Below are 23,521 nucleotides of genomic sequence, written 5' to 3'. Positions count from 1 at the left end.
TATCCAGCAATGTCATCCAACGACTTTCCTGAGCCTCGGAATTGCAGGCCCCGGCGCCTGCCGCTATGCTACCCTTTCGGCAGCAAACATGATTTTACACGCCTGCGGACTATAGACGCAATGTTGTTTGTTTTTCAGTGATCGCGAATGATTGCGTCTCCAGTGGAGAAGATGGAGCTAGCTGCGGCGTAGAAGAGTTCTCTGCTATGAATGCGATGCTGTGTTACCTGGGTGGATGCCGGTTTCGGACACATGTTTGCATCCTCACTTTATTTCTCTATTGGAACCATCTAACATCACCAGTTTTTTTTTTCGGTATAAAGAAGAAAATAAACCGCAGACGGAATCCCGTCACTAAGACCATCATCCAGCAAGGCAACAGTGCATTGCATTCATAGAAGACAAAACTTGTGTACGCAGCAGCTAGCTCCATCTTCTCCACTGGCGATCCTAGCAGTCAATCGTGATCCTGAATAACAAACGACTTGCGAAACGTTGCGCCTATGGTCCGTCAGCGAACAATGACTCGGAGCACTATAGGACTTATCATCTGAGGTCATCAGTCCCCTAGAACTTAGAACGACTTAAACCTAACTAACCTAAGGACATCACACACATCCACGGCCGTGGCAGGATTCGAACCTGCGACCGTAGCGGTCGCGCGGTTCCAGACTGTAGCGCGCAATGTTCGAATACACCGTCATTGTGCTGCTTGCACAGGCGTGTCGATTAAATATCTAGGCGTAATGTTGCAAAGCGATACGAAAGGGAACGAGCGTATGAGGATTGTAGTAGGGAAAGGAAATGGTCGACGTTGGTTTATTGGGAGAAATTTAGGAAAGTGTAGTTCATCTGTAAAGGGGACAGCGTGTTGAACACATGTGCGACCCTTTCTTGATCTGTGATCAAGTGTTTGGGATACTCACTAGGTAGGATTAAAGGTAGACATCAAAGCAATTCAGGGGCGTGCTGCTAGATTTGTTACCGGTAGGTTCGATCAACAGGCAAATATTGCGGAGATGCTACGGCGACTCGAATGGGAGCCCCTGCAGTAAAGGCAGCCTTCTTTTTCACTGATACAGTTGAGAAAATTTAGAGAACCGGCAGCTCAAGCTGACTGCAGTCCGACACTACCGCGACCAAAGTATATTTCGCGTAAGGACAACGAAGATCGGAGAAGAGAAATTTAGGCTGATACAGTCGTCTTTCTCTCTCTCTGTTTGCGAGTGGAACAGAAAAGGAAATGACTAGTAGCAGTACAAGTTGCAGTCCGCCATGCAAGGTATGGTGCATGGATGTAGATTTAGACAGCTATAAAACCATCTGCCGTAGGCACAGACAAGGGTTGCTGTTGGATAAGATTGTTTCCTAAGCGCGTTACTTGTGTAGCAATATGGCCTTTTAATGGAGATCTTAAGTTATTAACGTTACTATGTGCCTCGTTTGCATGCGAAAGCGTCTGCCTTTCTTTTGCAGTGATCAGTATATATCAGTTATGCAGTAATCAAATTTACTTTACTTGCCCGTCAAATGAGGAAATAATCGTAAAATCAGAAGACAATCTGATACCCTTGATTTCTAGACGAGATAATGATGCTGAATAGCATCAACTATATTTTCCACCTACGATGGTCGCGAATTCCTCGATAAACTAATTTGTATTTATGGGGGCTCTGAATTTCGTAGCAGAATGAATATAGATAGATCTGAAACTGCATTAAAATATGTATTTCAATAAAGGTGTACTGACGCTGCATCATACAACCGAAATAAATGCAGTAATCCTACAGAATGAGTGGCCAATACAGATCTGAGAGAACTACATTATATGATGACAAAAGTAAATGGAAAGCTGTACAAAACTGGTACATTTGTTATAACTTTCAAACCTCCAGTTTCGCTGACTATGTTTAAAAGAGACTTCAGTCGGCTGCAAGTCAAATTCTGCACGGTAGTTCAAAAAGCAGAGCTTTAATCTACATTGGCATGAAATATTTGGGATATTGCCATGGAAATCAGGAAAATATTGACTTTCATTAGACATATGTCGCAAAGGAAGCACAAGCTCAATTTCATCACATTGTTGTTCGATGCAGGATGTTGCCCACTGAAACCTGCTATGTCAAAATTCTTGTGTTGTGATGTAGATGAACCCAGAAATGCTAAATCTGGATGAATGGTGATGAACTGAAACGCTGCTTTTAGAAATTTATGTAGCGTAATTCTGCTAAATACAGAAGATACAGAGGACGTTCAAGAATTTAGAATCTGAGATTTTCTTGGGAAATACTGACATTCACAGGTAAACGAATGCTATCAACGCTCAAATCATCACATTAGCATCGCAGTGCTCACTTAAACAAACATGCAGTACTAAAAAGTAAACTCGCTGAAAGATTTACGAATTTAGACAACCACAGATGTTAAGCCCTGTCGGCGGACGGTATACGCCCTTAACACTTCGTCAAGTTGCTGAAAAACAAAACTCCACTAGTTATAAAAGATTTATTACGTTTCCGGAATGGTCCAGCATCGGAATAGCAGAAAGAATCTTCATGCAAAGTATAGTGTCGAGTGGTAACGCTGCTGAAAAGCTAGCCGAATACGTTAGTAAAAGTGCCCTTTAAGGTTATCATAAGCAAGATGATTCTTGATATTTAGCTACCTGAAGTAGCGTCAAGGACTTACAGTTATTCGTGTAATGGTTGTAAGTTAAACGTACTGTAGTGTGACAAAAATAAATTCCATTTCAGGTTGCCAGCAGCTAACGCCACTTGCAAGACCATGACTCAGTAGCGGCGCGAGGGCAAGGCGTCCAGCGACACCTCCGGTAAGCGAGGCGGCGGTGAAGACGCTCGCTGCATTAGGCGCTCGACTGATGGCCGCCGTGCCGGAAGACTGCCTCCGGTGACGTCAGTGGCCACGTGATGGATGGAGGCGTCGGCGGGCAATCCGTCAGCGCGGTGTTGCCAACCCCGGGAACTCCACAACTCGCCGAGCCATTCTGCGCGGTGCTGGTCCGTCTAGTGACCAGGCGTCGCTCGCTGTATACTGCACGAACCGTTCGACTTCACGTTACGTCGTTCATCTGTAACTGTTTCTTTGAAGCAGGAGTTTAAGGCATTTATAAGGTCATTGACTAACAAGGGAACCTCCCCATCGCACCCCCCTCCGATTTAGTTATAAGGTGGCACAGTGGATAGGCCTTGAAAAACTGAACACAGATCAATCGAGAAAACAGGAAGAAGTTGTGTGGAACTATGGAAAAAATTAGAAAACTATACAAACTGAGTAGTCCGTACGAAGATAGCCAACATCAAGGACATAAGGAGTCAAGGAGCGCCGTGGTCCCGTGGTTAGCGAGAGCAGCTACGGAACTAGAGGTCCTAGATTCAAGTCTTCCCTCCAGTGAAAAGCTTAAGTTTTTATTTTCAGTTTATGTGACAAACCCTTGTTTTCATCATTTTTTTGGGAATGATTATCACATCCACAAGAAAACCTAAATCGGGCAAGGTAGAAGAATCGTTTTACCCATTCGCTAAGTGTACAGGTTAGGTGGGTCGACAACATATTCCTGTCATGAGATGCACATGCCGTCACCAGTGTCGTATAGAAAATATCAGACGTGTTTTCCCGTGGAGGAATCGGTTTACCTATGACCTTGCGATCAAATGTTTTCGGTTCCCATTGGAGAGGCATGTCGTTTCGTCTACTAATCGCACGGTTTTGCGGTGCGGTCGTAAAACACAGACACTAAACTTATTGCAGTAAACAGAGACGTCAAATAACGAACGGACAGATCATAACTTTGCGAAAATAAAGTAAAATTTTGAGTCGAGGGAAGACTTGAACCCAGGACCTCTCGTTCAGCAGCTGCTCACGCTAACCACGGGACCACGGCGCTCCTGAGCTCATATTCTCGTTGTTGCCTATGTTGCGGATGGACTACTCAGTTTGTATATTTTACTAATTTTTTTCACGGTTCCACACAACTTCTTCCTGTTTTCTCGATTGATCTGCGTTCAATTTTTCAAGGCCTATCCACTGTGCCAACTTATAACTAAATCTGTGGGGGGTGCGATGGGGAGGTTCCCTTGTAAGAGTCGGGTTGTGTAACGAAACATTTTAATGCATTAGTTGCCTTCAAATTAGGTTGTCCCAAACTGCAAACATCACTAATTTGATGGTAAAGCTGCTTTTCGGCATTAAATTCAAAATTTCTCCATAGTGAACCATAGCATTAGGATATGTGACGCTGTTAATAGTAATCTGTGCCTCAGAGGGGGAGTTAAGCTCGGCAATCACGTTGGTGCTATTCAAGAGGAGCAGGCTGTGTGCCGACACCAGGTTTCACCCTCCACATTCCCTGATCATTACACAACACAAACATGACACCACATTACACACATCCATGATAGTTAAACTCAGCTGGTATACTTAGGACACAGCTGCCATGAAACGTGGAAGATGGGGCCGTAGGGCCAGCAGAAATAAATAAATTTTCGTTACAACGTCCGAAACGACACTCTGTGGGTCTTGAAGCCGTTCTTTATAATAACTTCTGAATACGGTTTTATAGTTTCTGTTTAACAAGTGGTGGCCGGCTAGCAAATTATATATTAAAGCTCAACTGCCTTCTACATAGCACTGCGTTTGTACAATGAATGAACAAGTGGCCTATCGGGACCATTCTACCGCCGTGTCATACTCAGCTAAGGGTACAGATAGGAGTACTCCACTTTCCCGGTCGCTATGATGGTTTTCTTTAACCAGAGCCGCTACTATTCGGTCGAGTAGCTTCTCAATTGGCTTCACGAGGTTGAGTGCAGTCCGACAAATGGAAACATCGCTTGGCGCCCCCGGATAGTCACTCATCCAAGTGCCGACCACGGCCGACAGCGTTTAACTTCGGTGATATGAAGGGAACCGGTGTACCCACTGCGGCAAGGCCAGAGCCCGGTGAAATACGGCACGTCCGTGAATAAAGCCAAAGTCCACCATACTGCTATGAGAAATGCAGCCAGAGCGTCGGTGAAGAAAAAATACCGCGTAAGTAGCAAAATAAGAATTTTACACTAGAGACAAAAAACTGTCTAAAATGCATAACACATTTCACAGCGGCGTTAAATTTGCATCGTAGCACAACAAGGAAATATTGGATCAAATAAAAATGTGAAACAAAAAAAATGCGGTTTAGAAAGCTTAATTACCGTACATACGCAGAATTGTCTCAGTATTTATGCCATGATCTGTTACTTACGCAGTATTTGTCAGTCTCCTGGCACATTCACGTTGGTATTTGGTGCTGAGAAAGCTAGTGACAATACGTTTTGGAGCATTAATAATTTTTATTGAAATATTTCACAGAAACATTTTTAATAAATATACTGTTTACATAGTTCCGATAATGTCTGCACATTTCAAGTAAAATCCTAAACGTCACTCAGGGCAGCAACAGAGAATTACGCTGCACTGATACTTGTCACACAGTTACCTCCGCGATAATTTTCATTCATGAGGGATGTTGTCATAATAACTATGACAAACTTTAGGAAGAACAGATGTAAGTTGTTGTAAATGATCCCATTTGAATTTCCTGATTTTCAGTCTTCCCTTGTATAGTTTCGGGAAGTAAACATCTCCAAGAATTTTCCTCGGACGCCTCGGTAGTTCTTGCCACACCTCATAGGAAGAGCACTTGTAGTAAATAATACCATTTGGGCGATACTGTAGCGCCCTCAGATCGGTAACTGTAGGCCTAATTGAGTCGTACAGCCACAATTTTTTTCTCTGCGTAGTTGATGAAAAAGGAATAATGTAGGTAATGGACTTCGTATGGCTGTGGCTTTTTTCTCGCTTCTTTAGATGTCATAGCGTATTGGCTAGGAAGTGTAACTACACGTCCTTTGATCTTGCACTCAATGGAATTGTGAACTTAGTCACATTCCATCTACGGCCTTTCTCCAAAAACTTTTGTGTAATCAGTACTCCAGTATCAATTGCTTATCTTAAAAGAGCATTTGATAAAATCACATTCGTGTTCTGATATGTGCAGCCGTCAGAATACAGAATGACTTGAACTTAGCTTTCCTTAATCGTTCTGGATAGGGTGTCCACGATGCATGAGGCAAAATATGATGCAACAAAATCACCTTGCATTTTATCGAACCAGTAACATAATGCATCACGACTTTCTAAATTATACATTGTAAAGTTACGAACAGCCAACTTTGTTTTATAATAAACTGCACTTGCACTTAAAAATGGAGCTACTTTCACGGCCTGTAAGTCCATGGTGTACACTGAGCAGAGCTTCTGCTGGGCTTCTTCCTTGTCAGCATCTTTTTCCATCCCAGCCTGCTCTTTCCGTAGCGTGTGTTGCTTCCACACGTCTTGACTCAAGCTACCAAGTCTGTAACTAAAACACAAGTCGCACTGGTCTTTCTTGGGGGAAAATTAGTTAATATTACCATCTTCTAAAATCAAGTTAAAGTTAGCCCGACTTAATAGTGAAACCTTCTCCGCATGACATCTTCCACATAGTTGTTTGGATTGTAGAATAGGCTCAAGGTACAGCTTCGATGAGGATTTCCTGCAGTAATCCGACGAAGTTTCGGAAGAGAGTCCAGGAATTCTTTCATGAAGGTTCTATCATCATTCTTCTTCTTCTTCTTCTTTTTCTTCTTCTTCTGTTTGATTCGAGTTGGTGACGATTTTGTATCAGGACTCATCCCATGTGTGGAATTACCCAGCCAATATCGGACTGTCCATTTTTTAATCCCAAAAGTATTGAGAAACATCTTTTTGCATACTTTATGTTTCCCCAGCTCATTTTTCAAATGAGCGTCCCTTTTCTACTGGACTCGCCTGTGTTGTTCCCTGGACGTTTGGTTGGAATTACGTCCACAAGGTTGATAACGTAAACCCTCCTCTGATCCCATGACGTCGTTTCCCAAAATGTGTTAAATACTGCCTGCCCATCATCAGCAGAAAACTGATGACTCTTCATTTGAACAGATTTCTGATACATTTTCGAAGTACATGTTGGACTTAATTTTCGTGCCTCTCTTGGAGTATCATGAGTGATTTTACCAATTCGACTTCTTTTGTATCCAGTATACACCTGTCCACGCTTCCTCAGAATTTTATTGGCATTTTTCTCCCAATCTTCAGGATGTGGTTTAGACTTCCTTTTCCTGTCACCGCTTACGTCATCATAAAATTCTTGGCCTTCACTGTCAGCATCATTATTGCTCCCGTGAACTTCCGACAATTTGCCCAGAGTGTTTGGCAAACAATGAGCAACATTGCAAAGCAATGAGTGGTAAGTACTGTCATCTCTAGTGGAAACTGTGACTGGTATCATTTTGAGCATTGTTGGATACAGCCACTGAAGTTTCTAGATGGAAAAATATTGATAAATTAATTTAGGCAGACGAAGATGAAGCTCAAATTCATTTATTTATGAGAACGACGGCATCAGTAACGCTAATAACAATAATTCCAAGAAAACTTACCTCTGTCGTTAGATGTTGCAGGAACAGTAACAGAGAACCTCATACACGAAATTAATTCTTATTCGGTAAGTGTAATTTCAGCGTTACGACTTTTCTCGCATGTTGTTTGTTCTGCATTTACGGGAGACCGTACAAGAAAGTGCACAGTCTAGAAATCTTTGGCAGAAATGACTAAAGCACAGAACGAGTGAAGTGGGGGCGCTATGGTTTATATCACAATAAGACACTTGCGGTGCTGCTAACATTCGAAGGTGAATAATAAAACAAATTTCTTACCGCTGTCAGTCACTCTCAGGAACGATTTTCCGCTTTCATAAGCTGATTTCAGCTGAGAAGCAATTTCTTCTTCAGTAAATAGATCAACTATATCGCTGTCCATTATCACGATTGGAGCTACAAGCATGGAACCACTTTCGAGCAGTGTTAAATTCGTAAGAAGGCAGTAACAATGTGATGTGGCTGCGCGCGCTTTTGTATGTACGCGGTATTGTTTACAGTATCCATAGATTGTAGATACGCGGTATTTAATTGTCTACAGTTCCGCGATATTGCCATCTATTTATTTGCTGTGTCATATACGCGGTAGTGTCTTAGATAATTTTTTCATGGTAAATAATTAAAAGTTTGGCATTATGGCGTTAAGAGCACATGCGCGTACGGTCAACGACATCATTTGACTAAAAAAGGAAAAGTCGACAATTTGTCAGTTACGCGGTATTGTTTCTTCACGTATGCAGAGTCATTCACTAGACACAGTCCAGCCTCGCAGCAGAGGTCATCAACAGCAAGAGCACGTAGACTCAACGATGCAGTGGCATGCAGTCACTGTGTAAGTAGCTTGATCTCCCTCCGGAGACCACGGAATAGCGCTATTTAACCAAAAATGGAGGAATGCGTGTCTCTAACCCGTGGTCGCCGTCGGTTGTAGAGGTGGATAAGTAGTCTCGCTATCCTGAGTCAGTGGCTACAGCAACATTTTTGTTAAAGAGATGTTAATATTGGAAGAAACGAGGACCATCAGTGGCAATTAAACATACGTTCATTCGCTTGTTCACATACGGTATGTCTGGCCTGGTGGTCTAGCTGTAAAGTAGACACTTCGATCGAATCTCGGTTGACCACGAAAATTTTCAGTCTGCCTTTAATCTAAGCATCACTTCTTGGACAGTGTGTGGATTCGCCTGGATCGACACGTGTTTTGGATCCGATGTTGAACTGTGGGACGTCATTCCTCGGTTGGGCCATTGAGGTAGGTGGAGGACACGCAAGTCGCCGACGTAGCGTCCATTCGAAAAATTTGAACTCCCCCAGTGAGCCATAAGCAATTATTGTTCTCTACCTCATCCCAAAATTCAACGAATAATTTTAGCAAGACAATCTTCTGCTCCTTCCATCCTCCCTTTTTATAATACATTGGCTCATAAGTAGGATCCCAGCTTGAAGGACTAAAACCGCATAAAAATGATTTTAAAATACGAAGACGTGTCTCACGTATCAGTCACCAAGAAATTTGTGTGTAAAACTGAGTTTGTGTACAAATAATATTTAAAAATTAACAAATGTAGATACTGCAGAAGCGTAAGTCACTTAGGGAACAATAACATGTAATAAACAATTTTTTTAATTTTTTTATGATGCAACAGTCCCAACCGCGTAAAAATATTTATTTGTTTAGTGGTGACCGCTTTGACTACTATTCTAGTGATCATGAGACTACTTATTCCCTGATGAGAATAACATCAATGTACTTAGAGGAATGTGAACTACAAGAACATAAAGAAACATAGTACATCAACAAATACGAAGCTGTGTAGGAGCAGGCGCCTCTCTACGAATTATATCACCATTGCTAGATGACATGCAATTTACGTCACTTAAATACCGGAAACTGTACCCACCGTTATCAGCATTACATCATTGTCAGCCAATGGCAATAAACCACGTTAAATAAAGTCTAAACACAAAGATTTGTGTACAATATTAATGTCGAAAACTAGGTGTATCGAAAATACAAATAACCTTTATCAAATCATAATATTAAACTTAAAATTGAGTTAAAAAAACAAAATAAGCTGTTAACTTATAAGAATACGCATGCTGCCCTCTAAGGGGCCCATTGTGCAATGACCATTAGGCAAAGGTATTTAACAGGGACGCCACCAGTAATAATGATATCTCATGAAGATCGGTATATTAAAACTGCACATCAAAGATGTATTCGCTTACAATCTTTGGCTCGCCAATAATCACGGTACCGTCATCTAGATAGATATCTTACTACTACCGATCAGGGGACGAAATAATTATTATACGTCGAATATTATTAGTTATATTAAAAAATAAGTTGGCCTTTAACCTCTAACAGGGGTACCTAGCAAACAGTATTAAGATACAATAAATTAGCACTCTTCTCTAGGGATAGGTGCACAGCATATGTCAGGTATAGATGGTGAGAGAAACATTACCAATAATTATGGTACTCGCATGAAGATCGATACATTCCTATTCTTAACATTACGTTCAATGGTAGATAGGATGCATTAGTTATCCCCAGAACTTACAATTATGTTTATAACATTAAATAACTGCATTGGACTAATACAAAATTAAAATTAAATAGATCTTTGACAATAACATCAAATCTCCATAAAGGAAATTTAAAAACCTGCAAGCTAAAAGTGATAAAATGCTCACCGGTACTGTGGTAGCAACGTGGTAACAAGAAAACATCAATATTTTCTCATTGTACAGTAAACTCTGACATGTTATTACGTCTTGGTTTAAGCAAATGTTACACCATGATTTGTAAAACAAAAATAAAGTCTTATGACAAATACAAAACGACTGAACTAGTGATTTTTTTAGAACAATTACTCTTGAATGTACAGTGCCCTCAGCCCGACACATCTGCTAACGCTGGTAACCAAAGGTATTTCCAGACTCTAGTCAATACTGAGACAATAAATAAGCATTGGTTAGTCACTGAAACTTTGATCTGAATAACTATTGTAATTAGCTATAGCATAAATTCGAAGATGTAAGAACAAAATTGGACTGTTACTGAACCCATACTATGTGATCAAAAGTATCCGGATACCCCAAAAAAGATGTTGTTGTTGTTGTTGTTCTTGTTGTGGTCTTCAGTCCTGAGACTGGTTTGATGCAGCTCTCCATGCTACTCTATCCTGTGCAAGCTTCTTCATCTCCCAGTAACTACTGCAACCTACATCCTTCTGAATCTGCTTAGTGTATTCATCCCTTGGTCTACCTCTACGATTTTTACCCTCCACGCTGCCCTCCAATGTTAAATTGGTGATCCCTCGATGTCTCAGAACATGTCCTACCAACCGATCCCTTCTTCTAGTCAAGTTGTGCCACAAGCTCCTCTTCTCCCAAATTCTATTCAATACCTCCTCATTAGTTACGTGATCTACCCATCTAATCTTCAGCATTCTTCTGTAGCACCACATTTCAAAAGATTCTATTCTCTTCTTGTCCAAACTATTTATCGTCCATGTTTCACTTCCATACATGGCTACACTCCATACAAATACTTTCAGAAACGTCTTCCTGACATTTAAATCTATACTCGATGTTAACAAAGTTCTCTTCTTCAGAAATGCTTTCCTTGCCATTGCCAGTCCACATTTATATCCTCTCTACTTCGACCATCATCAGTTATTTTGCTCACCAAATAGCAAAACCCCTTTACTACTTTAAGTGTCTCATTTCCTGATCTAATTCCCTCAGCATCACCCGACTTAATTCGACTACATGCCATTATCGTCGTTTTGCTTTTGTTGATGTTCATCTTATATCCTCCTTTCAAGACACTATCCATTCCGTTCAACTGCTCTTCCAAGTCCTTTGCTGTCTCTGACAGAATGACAATGTCATCGGCAAACCTCAAAGTTTTTATTTCTTCTCCATGGATTTTAATACCTACTCCGAATTTTTCTTTTGTTTCCTTCACTGCTTACTCAATATACAGATTGGATAACATCAGGGAGAGGCTACAAACCTGTCTCACTCCCTTCCCAACCACTGTTTCCCTTTCGTGTCCCTCGACTCTTATAACTGCCATCTGGTATCTGTACAAATTGTAAGTAGCCTTTCGCTCCCTGTATTTTACCCCTGCCACCTTCAGAATATGAAAGAGAGTATTCCAGTCAACATTGTCAAAAGATTTCTCTAAGTCTACAAATGCTACAAACGTAGGTTTGCCTTTCCTTAATCTAGCTTCTAAGGTAAGTCGTAGGGTCAGTATTGCCTCACGTGTTCCAATATTTCTACGGAATCCAAACTGATCTTCCTCGAGGTCGGCTTCTCCTAGTTTTTCCTTTCGTCTGTAAAGAATTCGTGTTAGTATTTTGCAGCCGTGACTTATTAAACTGATAGTTCGGTAATTTTCACATCTATCAACACCCGCCTTCTTTGGGATTGGAATTATTATATTCTTCTTGAAGTCTAAGGGTATTTCGCCTGTCTCATATATCTTGCTCACCAGATGGTAGAGTTTTATCAGGAGTGGCTCTCCCAAGACGGTCAGTAGTTCTAGTAGATGTTGTTTATTCCCGGGGCCTTGTTTCGACTTAGATCTTTCAGTGCATTGTCAGACTCTTCACTCAGTATCATATCTCCCATTTCATCTTCATCTACATCCTCTTCCATTTCCATAACATCGTCCTCAAGTACATCGTCCTTGTATAGACCCTCTATATACTCCTTCCACCTTTGTGCTTTCCCTTCTTTGCTTAGAACTGGGTTTCCATCTGAGCTCTTGATATTCATACAAGTGGTTCTCTTTTCTCCAAAGGTCTCTTTAATTTTCCTGTAGGCAGTATCTATCTTACCCCTGGTGAGACAAGCCTCTACATCCTTACATTTGTTCTCTAGCCATCCCTGCTTAGCCATTTTGCACTTCCTGTCCATCTCATTTTTGAGAAGCTTGTATTCCTTTTTGCCTGCTTCATTTACTGCATTTTTATATTTTCTCCTTTCATCAATTAAGTTCAATATTTCTTCTGTTACCCAAGGAATTCTACTAGCCCCCGTCTTTTTACCTACTTGATCCTCTGGTGCCTTCACTACTTCATCCCTCAAAGCTACCCATTCTTCTTCTACTGTATTTCTTTCCCCCATTCCTGTCAATTGCTCCGTTATGCTCTCCTTGAAACTCTGTGCAACCTCTGGTTTAGTCAGTTTATCCAAGTCCCATCTCCTTAAATTCCCACCTTTTTGCAGTTTCTTCAGTTTTAATCTACAGGTCATAACCAATAGATTGTGATCAGAGTCCACATCTGCCCCTGGAAATGTCATACAATTTAAAACCTGTTCCTAAATCTGTCTTACCATTATATACCTTTTAGTATCTCCAGGGCTCTTCCATGTAAACAACCTTCTTTTATTATTATTGAACCAAGTGTTAGCTATGCTACTCTATGAAAAATTCTATCAGGCGGCTTCCGGTTTCATCTCTTCCCCCAATCCATATTCACCTACTACTTTTCCTTCTCACCCTTTTCCTACTACCGAATTCCAGTCACCCATGACTATTAAATTTTCGTCTCCCTTCACTACCTGAATAATTTCTTTAATTTCATCATACATTTCTTCAATTTCTTTGACATCTGCAGAGCTAGTTGGCATATAAACTTGTACTACTGTGGTAGGCGTCGGCTTCGTGTCTATCTTGGCCACAATAATGCGTTCACTATGCTGTTTGTAGCAGCTTACCCGCACTCCAATTTTTGTTCATTATTAAACCTACTCATGCATTACCCCTATTTGATTTCGTATTTATAACCCTGTATTCACCTGACCGAAAGTCTTGTCCCTCCTGCCACCGAACTTCACTAATCCCCACTATATCTAACTTTAACCTATCGATTTCCCTTTTTAAATTTTCTAACCTACCTGCCCGATTAAGGGATCTGACATTCCACGCTCAGATCCGTAGAACGCCAGTTTTCTTTCTCGTGCTAACGACGTCCTCCTGAGCCGTCCCCGTCCGGAGATCCGAATGGGGGACTATTTTACCTCCGGAATATTTTACCCAAGAGGACGCCATCATCATTTAACCATACAGTAAAGTTGCATGCCCCCTTGCTTTCAGACGTTCGCAGTACCAGCACAGAAAGGCCGTTTTGGTTACTGTTAAAAGGCCAGATCAGTCAATCATCCAGACTGTTGCCCCTGCAACTACTGAAAAGGCTGTTGCCCCTCTTCAGGAATCACACCTTTGTCTGGCCTCTCAACAGATACCCCTCTGTTGTGGTTGCACCTACGGTGCGGCTATCTGTATCGCTGAGGCACGTAAGCCTCCCCACCAACGGCATGGTCCATGGTTCAAGGGGGGGGGGGGTTCGTTTTTCAAATTAGGTGCGCTGTATTGCCACCTACTGCCAGGTACTCCATAGCAGCGACCTCAGTAGTCACCATACATCGTCAGGGAGCAGAAAGGGGCGCTCCGTGGAACTCACGGACTTCGAACTTGGTCAGGTGATTGGGTGTCACTTGTGTCACACAACTGTACGCAGGATTTCCATACTCCTAAACATCCCTAGGTCCATTGTTTCTGATGTGATAACAGCACAAAAGCGTGCCGACCTCGTCTGTTGACTGACAGAGGCCGTCGACACTTGAGGAGGGTCGTAATGTGTAATAGGCAGAAATCTATCCAGACCATCACAAAGGAATTCCAAACTACATCAGGATCCACTGCAAGTACTATTCAACAGTGGAAAAACGTTGCGTGGAGTGACCTATCTCGGTACACAATGTGGCGATCTGATGGCCGGGTGTGGGTATGGCGAATGCCCGGTAAACGTCATCTGCCAGCTTGTGTAGTGCCAACAGTAAAAATCGGAGGCGGCGGTGTTTTTCATGGAGGGGGCTTGCACCCCTTGATGTTTCCCGTGGTACTATCACAGCACAGGCCTACGGTGATGTTTTAAGCACTTTCTTGCTTCCCACTGATGAAGAGCAATTGGGTGATGACGATTGCATCTTTCAGCACGATCGAGCACCTGTTCATAATGCACAGGCTGTGGCGGAGTGGATACACAGAAACATCCCTGTAATGGACTGGCCTGCACAGAGACCGGACTTGAATCCTACAGAGCACCTTTGGGATACTTTGGAAGGCCGACTTCATGCCAGGCCTAACCGACCGACATCGATACCTCTCCTTTGTGCAGCACTCTGGGAACAATGGGCTGCCATTCCCCAAGAAACCTTCCAGCGCCTGATTCAATTTAGGCCTGCAAAAGTGGAAGCTGCCATTAAGGATAAGGGTGGGCCAAAATCATATTGAATTCCAGCATTACCGATGTAGAGAGTCACGAACATGTAAGTCATTTTCAGCCAGGTGTCCTGATACTTTTAGTCACATAGTGTATTTCTTAACTAAGTTGTTTATTAAAACTATGTCAAACCTGTGGTGCAAGAAACTGCCAGTAAATAAAGTTAGCACGTTCTGTGATAAAATTACATACAAGCGAATAGAAAAGACGAGGAATGAATCCCAGAGTAAATCTTTAGCGATCAAATTAGAATTTTTATCTGAAATCTAACTTCATTAAGCAAAGGTAGCTGTTTTCTTTTATGATAAACATAAATTCCTAGTTTTTTAACCTGTTGAACAAACGGGATATCATGAAGAACTTTAGGTTTCTTGGCATAGATTCTTTAGGTTTACTGCTTGCCCCCTAAAGTATGTTCACAGAATCTAATCTAAAAATTCTGGCCTGTTTGTCCAGCATAAACATTGTGACCTTTTTCGCAGATTATTTTATAGACCTCAGAGTTTGCGTATATATTGTGATGACTATCGATGGAATGTCTAGGTTCATACTGCAAGGTAATTTTTAGTTGTGATAGCTACAGTAAATTCCGTTTTTCAAGTAATTTATTTATTTTACCAAATACGCTGCCTATGTACATCATTTCAACACTTGTTATAGCCGCTGATTTTGCAATAGAAACAAGGTAAAATGCTCCAAAAAATTTGAAATCTAGCAGACAGTTCTGTCCAGAAGATTCAAAAGAGTAACAAATGAAGTATTATTTGGTAATAATCTAAGCATCTGATTGAAGTAATGTATGTCAAGGTATCTAGTAATTATGGAATCAGATTCCTAAAAAAAAACTTATTTTGTTATCGAAGTGTCTGTTGGCTATTAATACAATGATTAAAACAAAGAGAAAATGAACAGTATACGCAGTTGACAAGGGAAAAGTATGGACATGCCACATCAATACATCCACACTGCAGCCGTTGAATATTAGAAGCTGAAGCGTTCAGATTATCGCCTTTTTTCCATCAGCTATTCGATTCCGTTCTGTTTTTGGGATACCACAGGTTACTGTACAGTATTCTTAGCGAGCTTATCGCAGGCGCTGTCGAGAGGGATATGTACGCTTTGTACCAATCGCTGACTAGTGGTGTGTGCTAAGATTGAGTGCTCATGTGTCGCAGAGTCTACTCATCGATTTCGATGAAGAAGTGTGGAATTCAACCTTGGGCGCGCCGTCGCCATAATCAGGCGCGACGCGAATGCTACCCACAATTACGTAGGAGCCTCTAATTCCCTATTACAAGGTCTCAGTTCTTCGGCTTATCAAATAACGTATTACAAACCCACTGATGTTCCTTTCTTTCCACTTTAGGTTTCCAAGCGTTCTGCATTTGTCTGCGATTTGGAGTGCTTATCTCCCGTCTCACCCTTGAGAGTCTTCTTCTCTAGGGCAAAATGTCTGTTTTCGTTTTGTTCGTGCATTCGTGATAGCAGGAGCTAACCTATTAAGTTTCTTAGAGTTACTGTGTGCTATATAAAAGCAACATTCTCAGTACACAGGAAACGACACTAGTGGACGATACACCTCAACACATAGACAAAGATAGGAATCGTTGAAGATAATTGTTGTCTTTAGACACTCCAACAGAAGGTACTGCTGAACCTCTAGAGAAAAATTTGACCCAACATAGTAAATAATTTTGTGACTCTAAATAGCAGAAAATAATGAGCCATGCATGATCAGGTGACCAGAGGTAATAAAATTTTAATTTCTTTGCATGAAATGTCTGTTCTTTAAATGCGTACAGTAGCACCAAAAATAGAAATGCAGCTCAAGCAGACAAAAAGGATAGCAACTTGAAATCGTTTCATATAGCATAAACGTCTGAATAGTGCAAGTCAAGGATATGCGTGGTAAAATATCAACTTATCGCATTTCCTAAAACACAAGATGGAAAAAAATGAAGTAAATTCCTAATGATCATGTTCTATGCAGTAAAATTTGAGATGTAGGAGCTCATAATTTTCAAACGTCGCAGTTCATAGTTCTAGAAGTTTATCCTGGGTGCCCCAAGGAGAATAGTCGCTATTCAGTGATATGACAGGAACAGTTATTTGAAACAAAAAGCTCCGTGTGGACATATGCCCCATTCTAAGTGATTTCCGAGGTAGAACACATTTAATGGGCATTGTTATTTATTACCGGTATTGTTCAATACCTTGTCAGGGCTCCACATATAAGCATGTACAACAGTTAATAAGTTAATAGTTTTATAAGTTATCATTTGAAAAATACGTATTTTTAACACTTTCATCTCTAATCATTTTCATACACGTCGCGTTACAGCTGTTTTACGGTTAACAATAAGTGCTCGTAAATCCCACCGTCTACTTCAGTGCATTTATGCAGTATTAGGAGAAAATGTTGCACTGCTTATCTGAGCATCTGCACACGTTCCCTTGGGACAGCAACAACCACTATGCGACCAAGCCATTCATCTCCCGTATTGACGTTCAGTTCGTATAACTCACACTTCATCCAACCCATAAACAAAAACTAATGGAGTAATGTCAGTAATCTTGGTGGCCGGTTAACTGTGCTACCACGACAAATCCAGTGATTTGGGTTTATACGGTTGATAAGTTCCCTCACGCGTCTGGTAAAATATGGAGGCTTCCATCGTGCTGGAAGTACATTGCAGTCAACACGGCCAAAGGAACGTCCTCAACAATGACCAACAAACGAATTTCCCAAAGAATGCAAGTAATTCTGTCCCACCATTCGCTCTTATAAAATGACTGCACCTATCAACATGTTACCGATCACTCCGCATCCAACACTGATTGAGAAACGAATATGAAACTTAGTTTCCACTGTGGCGTGTGGATTTTCCTGCGAGCATCGATTATTATTGTGTGTATTTTTTTATTCCGTTCCACGTAAAAATGGTTCAAATGGCTCTGAGCTCTATGGAACTTAACATCTGAGGTCATCAGTCCCCTAGAACTTAGAACTATTTAAACCGAACTAAACTAAGGACATCACACCCATCCATGCCCGCGGCAGGATTCGAACCTGTGACCGTAGCGGTCGCGCGGATCCAGACTGAGGCGCCTAGCACCGCTCGGCCACACCGGCCGGCGTTCCATGTAAACGTGACTTCTTCAGTGAATAGTACATATAAAATGACGTAAATGACGATTGTCATTTGACCATAGACAAATTCAAATCCCTTGGCACTGTCATGAAAGGGGAGCTTGTGGAGACGCTGTACGAGTGTGTGAAATGGATACAAGTTTTCCGCATGTAGGACCTTGCTGCACTGTTGCTGCTTACGTTATCGAACTATAAAAACAGGAAAAAACACCGCTCTAACAGGTCATAAAGGACCAAAGGTACCGACCGGCCACCGTGTCATCTTCAGGCCTTAGGCGTCATGGGATGGGGATATGGAGGGTATGTGGTCAGTAGACCGCTCTCCCGGCCGTTGTCAGTTGTCGTGACCGGTGCCGCTTGTTTTCAGTCAAGTAGCTCCTCGACTGGCCTCACAAGGGCTGAGTGCACCTCTCCAGCCGACAGCACTGGGCAGACCTGGACGGCGACCCATTCTAGTGCTAGCCAAGCCCGAAGGTGCTAAACTTCTGTGATATGACGGGAACCGGTGTTATCACCGCGACAAGGCCATTGGCCGTTGAAATACACGCTCAGGAGAAAAATGGTAACTTGGAAGAATACCTGTTTCACGCAGTGGGCTGAAAACTGTTGTAAAGACTCTACGATCATGAACTCGACGTGTCGGAGGGCGCCGACATTATTCTTCGACAGCAGTAGGAGCGCCGCCATCGCAGAAGCTGTAGACAAACCACATCCCCATGTTATTCATTAGTATAGATGTGTGACTATTTAGCCAGCACGTGTCGAAAGACAGTTGACAGATGATTTTTTCTCTGATATGCTCTTAATCCTTCCCACTACTTCACTCGCCACACAACATGGACAAACGCGCGCTCAAGGGCTAGTTTAATGGCGGGAAGACATCCCGAGCAAAGAGGCTGAGGGCAACGAGGTAGGATCGGTCACAACGACACGTCAAAGATGTTGGGTGGGCAAGACAAATAGGTGTGCGGCGCTAGTCCAAAACCGAAAGTACAGTAAACGTGTTCTATCTCGGGAACCGTTCAGAATATGGCGTATGTCTACGTGAAGTACTTTTGCACGAAATGTATATTCCTGTCATATATCTGAATAATGGTCATTCCTCCTGGAACACCTTGTGTCTGGTGAAGAAAAGGAATACAGACGGCTTAAATATTGGGAAAACACAGCAATTCTGGTCATCCACAAAAACTTTCATGAAGAAAAGTGCTGATATACTGATTGCTTATAATTAAGGTTTCCCTGTTTAATATGTTATACCATGAAAACTAATTACCGTAAGTGTACCAAACTTGGTAGCATTAATATCCAGAGGATGGAGTGCACGATTTCCATGCATCACAGTGCCATCATCAAGTCCGTACTGTGGCTACCAGGAGCCGTGATGTCATCGTGATTAATAGTCTTACACACCTGACCAGCTTCACTGCACTTGTTGACATGTCGACATGAACTTGGACAAAAGGTGAAGTTCTATTATCAAAACAATAGTAATGCTGATGCTGCACTTCGAGAATATCGCCGGCTGAAAGGATTACGGAAGGATAAACTTTCTCCACCTGCTGCGCGGAGCACAATGAAGAAGTTATTAACTGGAGAACTGGGCGTCGCTCCCGAAAAGGCCGACGACCGGTTGCACCAGAGGTGATTGATGAAATCGCTGTTGCTGCGGCAGACAATACTTCGCGCAATTCCCGATCGTCTGGCAGTGCGCGTGCCGTCACGACAGTTGAACGAACCGTGATCCACTGTACGGAAGGTACTTCGGACGATTCTCAAATGCTATTCATTCAAGATCCATACGTACAGCAGCTTGCACCATAGAACGCACACCGACGTGTTGACTTCGCTCTCCACTTTCTCGCGAGGACTGAAGTTGACGAGGACCATCCTGTGGACAGACGATGCACATTTTTCTCTGCTTGATGGGTGTGACATGCTTCGCCAGCATGTCACACCCACCCTACAGGAGAGAGATACATTGAACTCAACAGTTTTCACCCTAGGTGAGGCCCCACCGCACATCGCTTATGAGGTTCTCTTGCTTCTCCGATACACATTTGCAAACGATCGAATTATCAGCCACTCGTTTCCAAATGCTTAGCCGGCCCGATCACCTGATCTCACTCCCTGTGATTTCTGGTTGTGAGGCTACTTTAAGGACAGGGTTTACCAGGGCACATTCACACACGTGCTGATCTGAAGCTCAACATATCAAGAAATCTAGCCAGCATATCTACGGACATGCTTAGATCTGCTGTGCAGAATGTAATCCTGCTGTTTCAGACTCTTCTGGGCATTGAGCTCCTTTTGTAACAGTAATGGTAGCGGTAAGTAATGGCATGACGTATCGTAGCAGCACATTAAAAGTGTTTCAATTAAACTGATTCTGCATTTTTTCTTTTCCCCATCTCCTTGATATAATTTCCTACGAAATTTCATCCTCGTATGGTAGTTCATTTCTGTGTTGTAACGTGTTAAATAGGGAAAGTTTAATTACAACTACCCGGTACGAAACATACTATGTATTCATTAAGCCTGTAATGATGCCAGTAACTGTGTTATAATACTTGAAGATGTACTCGAAATCATACAGTACCATGCTTAGTATAACAAATTACACTGAAATATAATTTCATGCGTAGTATATCTTTTTATCACTATCGTTGATGAAATCTTTCAAAATATTCGTCCTCTAATTGTAATCTGTTTTAGCCCATGCATAAACCCAATTTGAAGTTTACATTACAGCTGAAAGTAAATTAGTTTTCATTACATTAGATTTATACCTAGCGAACCTAAGGCGCTATGAGAACTTTCAAATAAACTATAGGTTGTTTAGCTAAATTTTATACATACGGAATAGGGAGAGCTTCGTGCCATTCTTTGCTCTTCGTATTATCAAATACTTCCGGAGTGAGCAGCCACCGCTCGTAACTTGGCAACGGGAAGCGCAGTGCGCTACGCAGCCGCAAGCCTGCGGTGAGGAGCGTCGGTCCGCAGACTGTGCCGCGAGGAACACAGGGGCGGCGCCAGCTGGCCGCGACGGCTGCGCGGTCTACTGTCCGCTGCCCGCCGTCCCCCGCCCACTGCCCAATGGCCGCAAACACCCAGCTACTAGCCGTCCAGATGGGCTGCAGTCGCCAAGGAGCTACTACGGTGACTCTCCGATGCAGGAGAATTCAGCTGAATAGAACGCTCTATTGTTTCCTTTAATTCCGTGTAGCTATCTGAGCCGAAACTACTTGGTCACAAAAAAAGTAAGTCCACAACTATATTTCTATCCGTTGTCTAGATAACTCCAGACAACTTTTTGTGTTGCACCGTTTTGTTAACCAGTCATGTCAGTGCTGCAAACCACGTACCGCATCGAAACAAAAATCTCCGATAGTTTCTTTTTTTTGTGTTTATTGAACGCGTCTACCAAAAGTTTCGAACAAATACAACATCAAATATATAGAGAAATCACAGTATAAATATCTGAAACACTGGGTTCCAATTAATTTACAATTTCCACATAGGATCAGTAGTTATTGCTAATGAATCTTGACTTATCAACGACAGACAAAATAGAACATCAAAAGAGAACACAACGCATGTTGTAAAATATATACCTGGAGATCAGAGTGTTTCTGCAACCACAGACAGAATACCAAATTTCATACACAAACCTTACTATGTCGTATATAAAACAAAAAAGATGTATATTTAAGAATCTTCATGACATAATAATACAGGAAGATTGTCGGAAGGAGCACTTTCAAGTTCTCACCCTTTTTCTGTAAAATCTTTTTTGTTCTTGGAAGAAATGGGAGAAAACCAGCAAGTGCTTTACCTCTCCTTGTTTCTACTGACTGTCGTACAAAGAGCTATCCTTGATGGCTGTCCGATGGGAGTGAGCAGAAATTACACAACGATAGACTGGTAGTTATCAGCTTCCTCCTTGCCTGAAACTTTGGGAACTAGAGAATATTTACGAAAATGAGAAACTTTGGCAGCAAAGCGGTAGGGGTATGGGGCTTCTAAGTACTGGTCGGATCACAGTATAGTATTGATCTTAATGGCAGACTGGAAAGCGCCGGTCCTACGATCATTCTTTACTTGGCCTGCTCCCAAATATGTAACTTGAAACCGGAAGGTAGCAGACTGACGTTCATTATAGGGTCGGAAACTCCGGCCTCATTCACCAAATGGTCGACCTTGTCACAGTAAACCAATGCTTCTCCCATTATTAAGCAATGGGTCTTGTGTTTTCTCTGGTATTTGGATATTAACTTACAGTTCAATTTTGAGTGTTTAATAAACTGCAGTACACTTCTTGCGCCTTACACTGCCGGATCATTCTAGAGCCTCGCATGACAAACAAATCTGGGAACCTCTGATATCGCTATCACTTCCGCCGTAAAAGGTGAACAATATGAGGCAAACGATAACCCTTTGAATATTTCACCTTGGGTACAACAAATGCACATCTGTAGACAGCGAAGATTGCATCTGAAAGTAACATGAGCTAAAATGAATATTGGTAATCCAATCTAGATCGTCGTACACAACAACGGAAGATCAAACTGAGACCTAAATCAAGGCCACGTCAAGAAATATGCATTGATGGATTTATTTAGAATCGGCGTAGAGAAGGCTTTAGTGATAGGACACTGATGGTCGACTGGTCCGGCAGGCAGCATATGTACGAGGGCCACTCAATAATTAAAGAGACAAACTGGCAAATTGGTCTGCGGAAAAAAGTGTTAGTAGGGCCACCCCGGCCGGCTAACCGACAAGGAAGGGACTCAATATGGTATTCGAGGAATGCGGCGTAGCCGGACGGAGTGGCCGAGCGGTTCAAGGCCCTACAGTCGGGAACGGCGCGACCGCTACGGTCGAATGTTCGAATCCTGCCTCGGGCATGGATGTGTGTGATGTCCATAGGTTGGTTAGGTTTAAATAGTTCTAAGTTCTAGGGGACTAATGACCTCAGAAGTTAAGTCCCATAGTGCTCAGAGCCATTTGAATGCTGCGTAACTTCCATATTAACGAAGTCGCCGTCTATTGGGAACTTAGGAATATTATTTCTCGGCCATATCATCATCACGTGAGGAATATCGCCAGATCAGGACAAGATCGAGGTGATAGCAACACTAAAACCTAAGAAACAACTTCATGTCCTTCTCGGTAGCAAGTTTCTACAAGAGATTCATTCACGTGAATAAACCAGAAATACCGCAATTATACCACCTCACCGGGAAGAAGGTGCCATGGGACTGGGACGCGTGCCGCAACTCTGCATATTTCGTGCCCACGATACGGTGATACAGGATCCGCAGTTCAACGCTCTGCATATGCTTGCATCTCGACCGTCACGTGAGACGGCGCCGCACGTCGAGGAAAAAAGGTATTGTACTGTAATTTCAGATTGCGTTATCCATATTTTGAACCAGAGTGAATAGTTCAATCACACAAACGTTAGTCTTGGCGCAGCCGCCACACAGGATTCAAAAAATGGCTCTGAGCACTATGGGACTTAACTGCTGTGGTCATCAGTCCCCTAG

The sequence above is a fragment of the Schistocerca piceifrons genome, chromosome 1 (genome assembly GCF_021461385.2).
Source record: "Schistocerca piceifrons isolate TAMUIC-IGC-003096 chromosome 1, iqSchPice1.1, whole genome shotgun sequence".
Classification (NCBI taxonomy): domain Eukaryota; kingdom Metazoa; phylum Arthropoda; class Insecta; order Orthoptera; family Acrididae; genus Schistocerca; species Schistocerca piceifrons.
The sequence above is the reverse complement of the archived record's forward strand: the minus strand, read 5'-3'. Positions refer to the sequence as shown.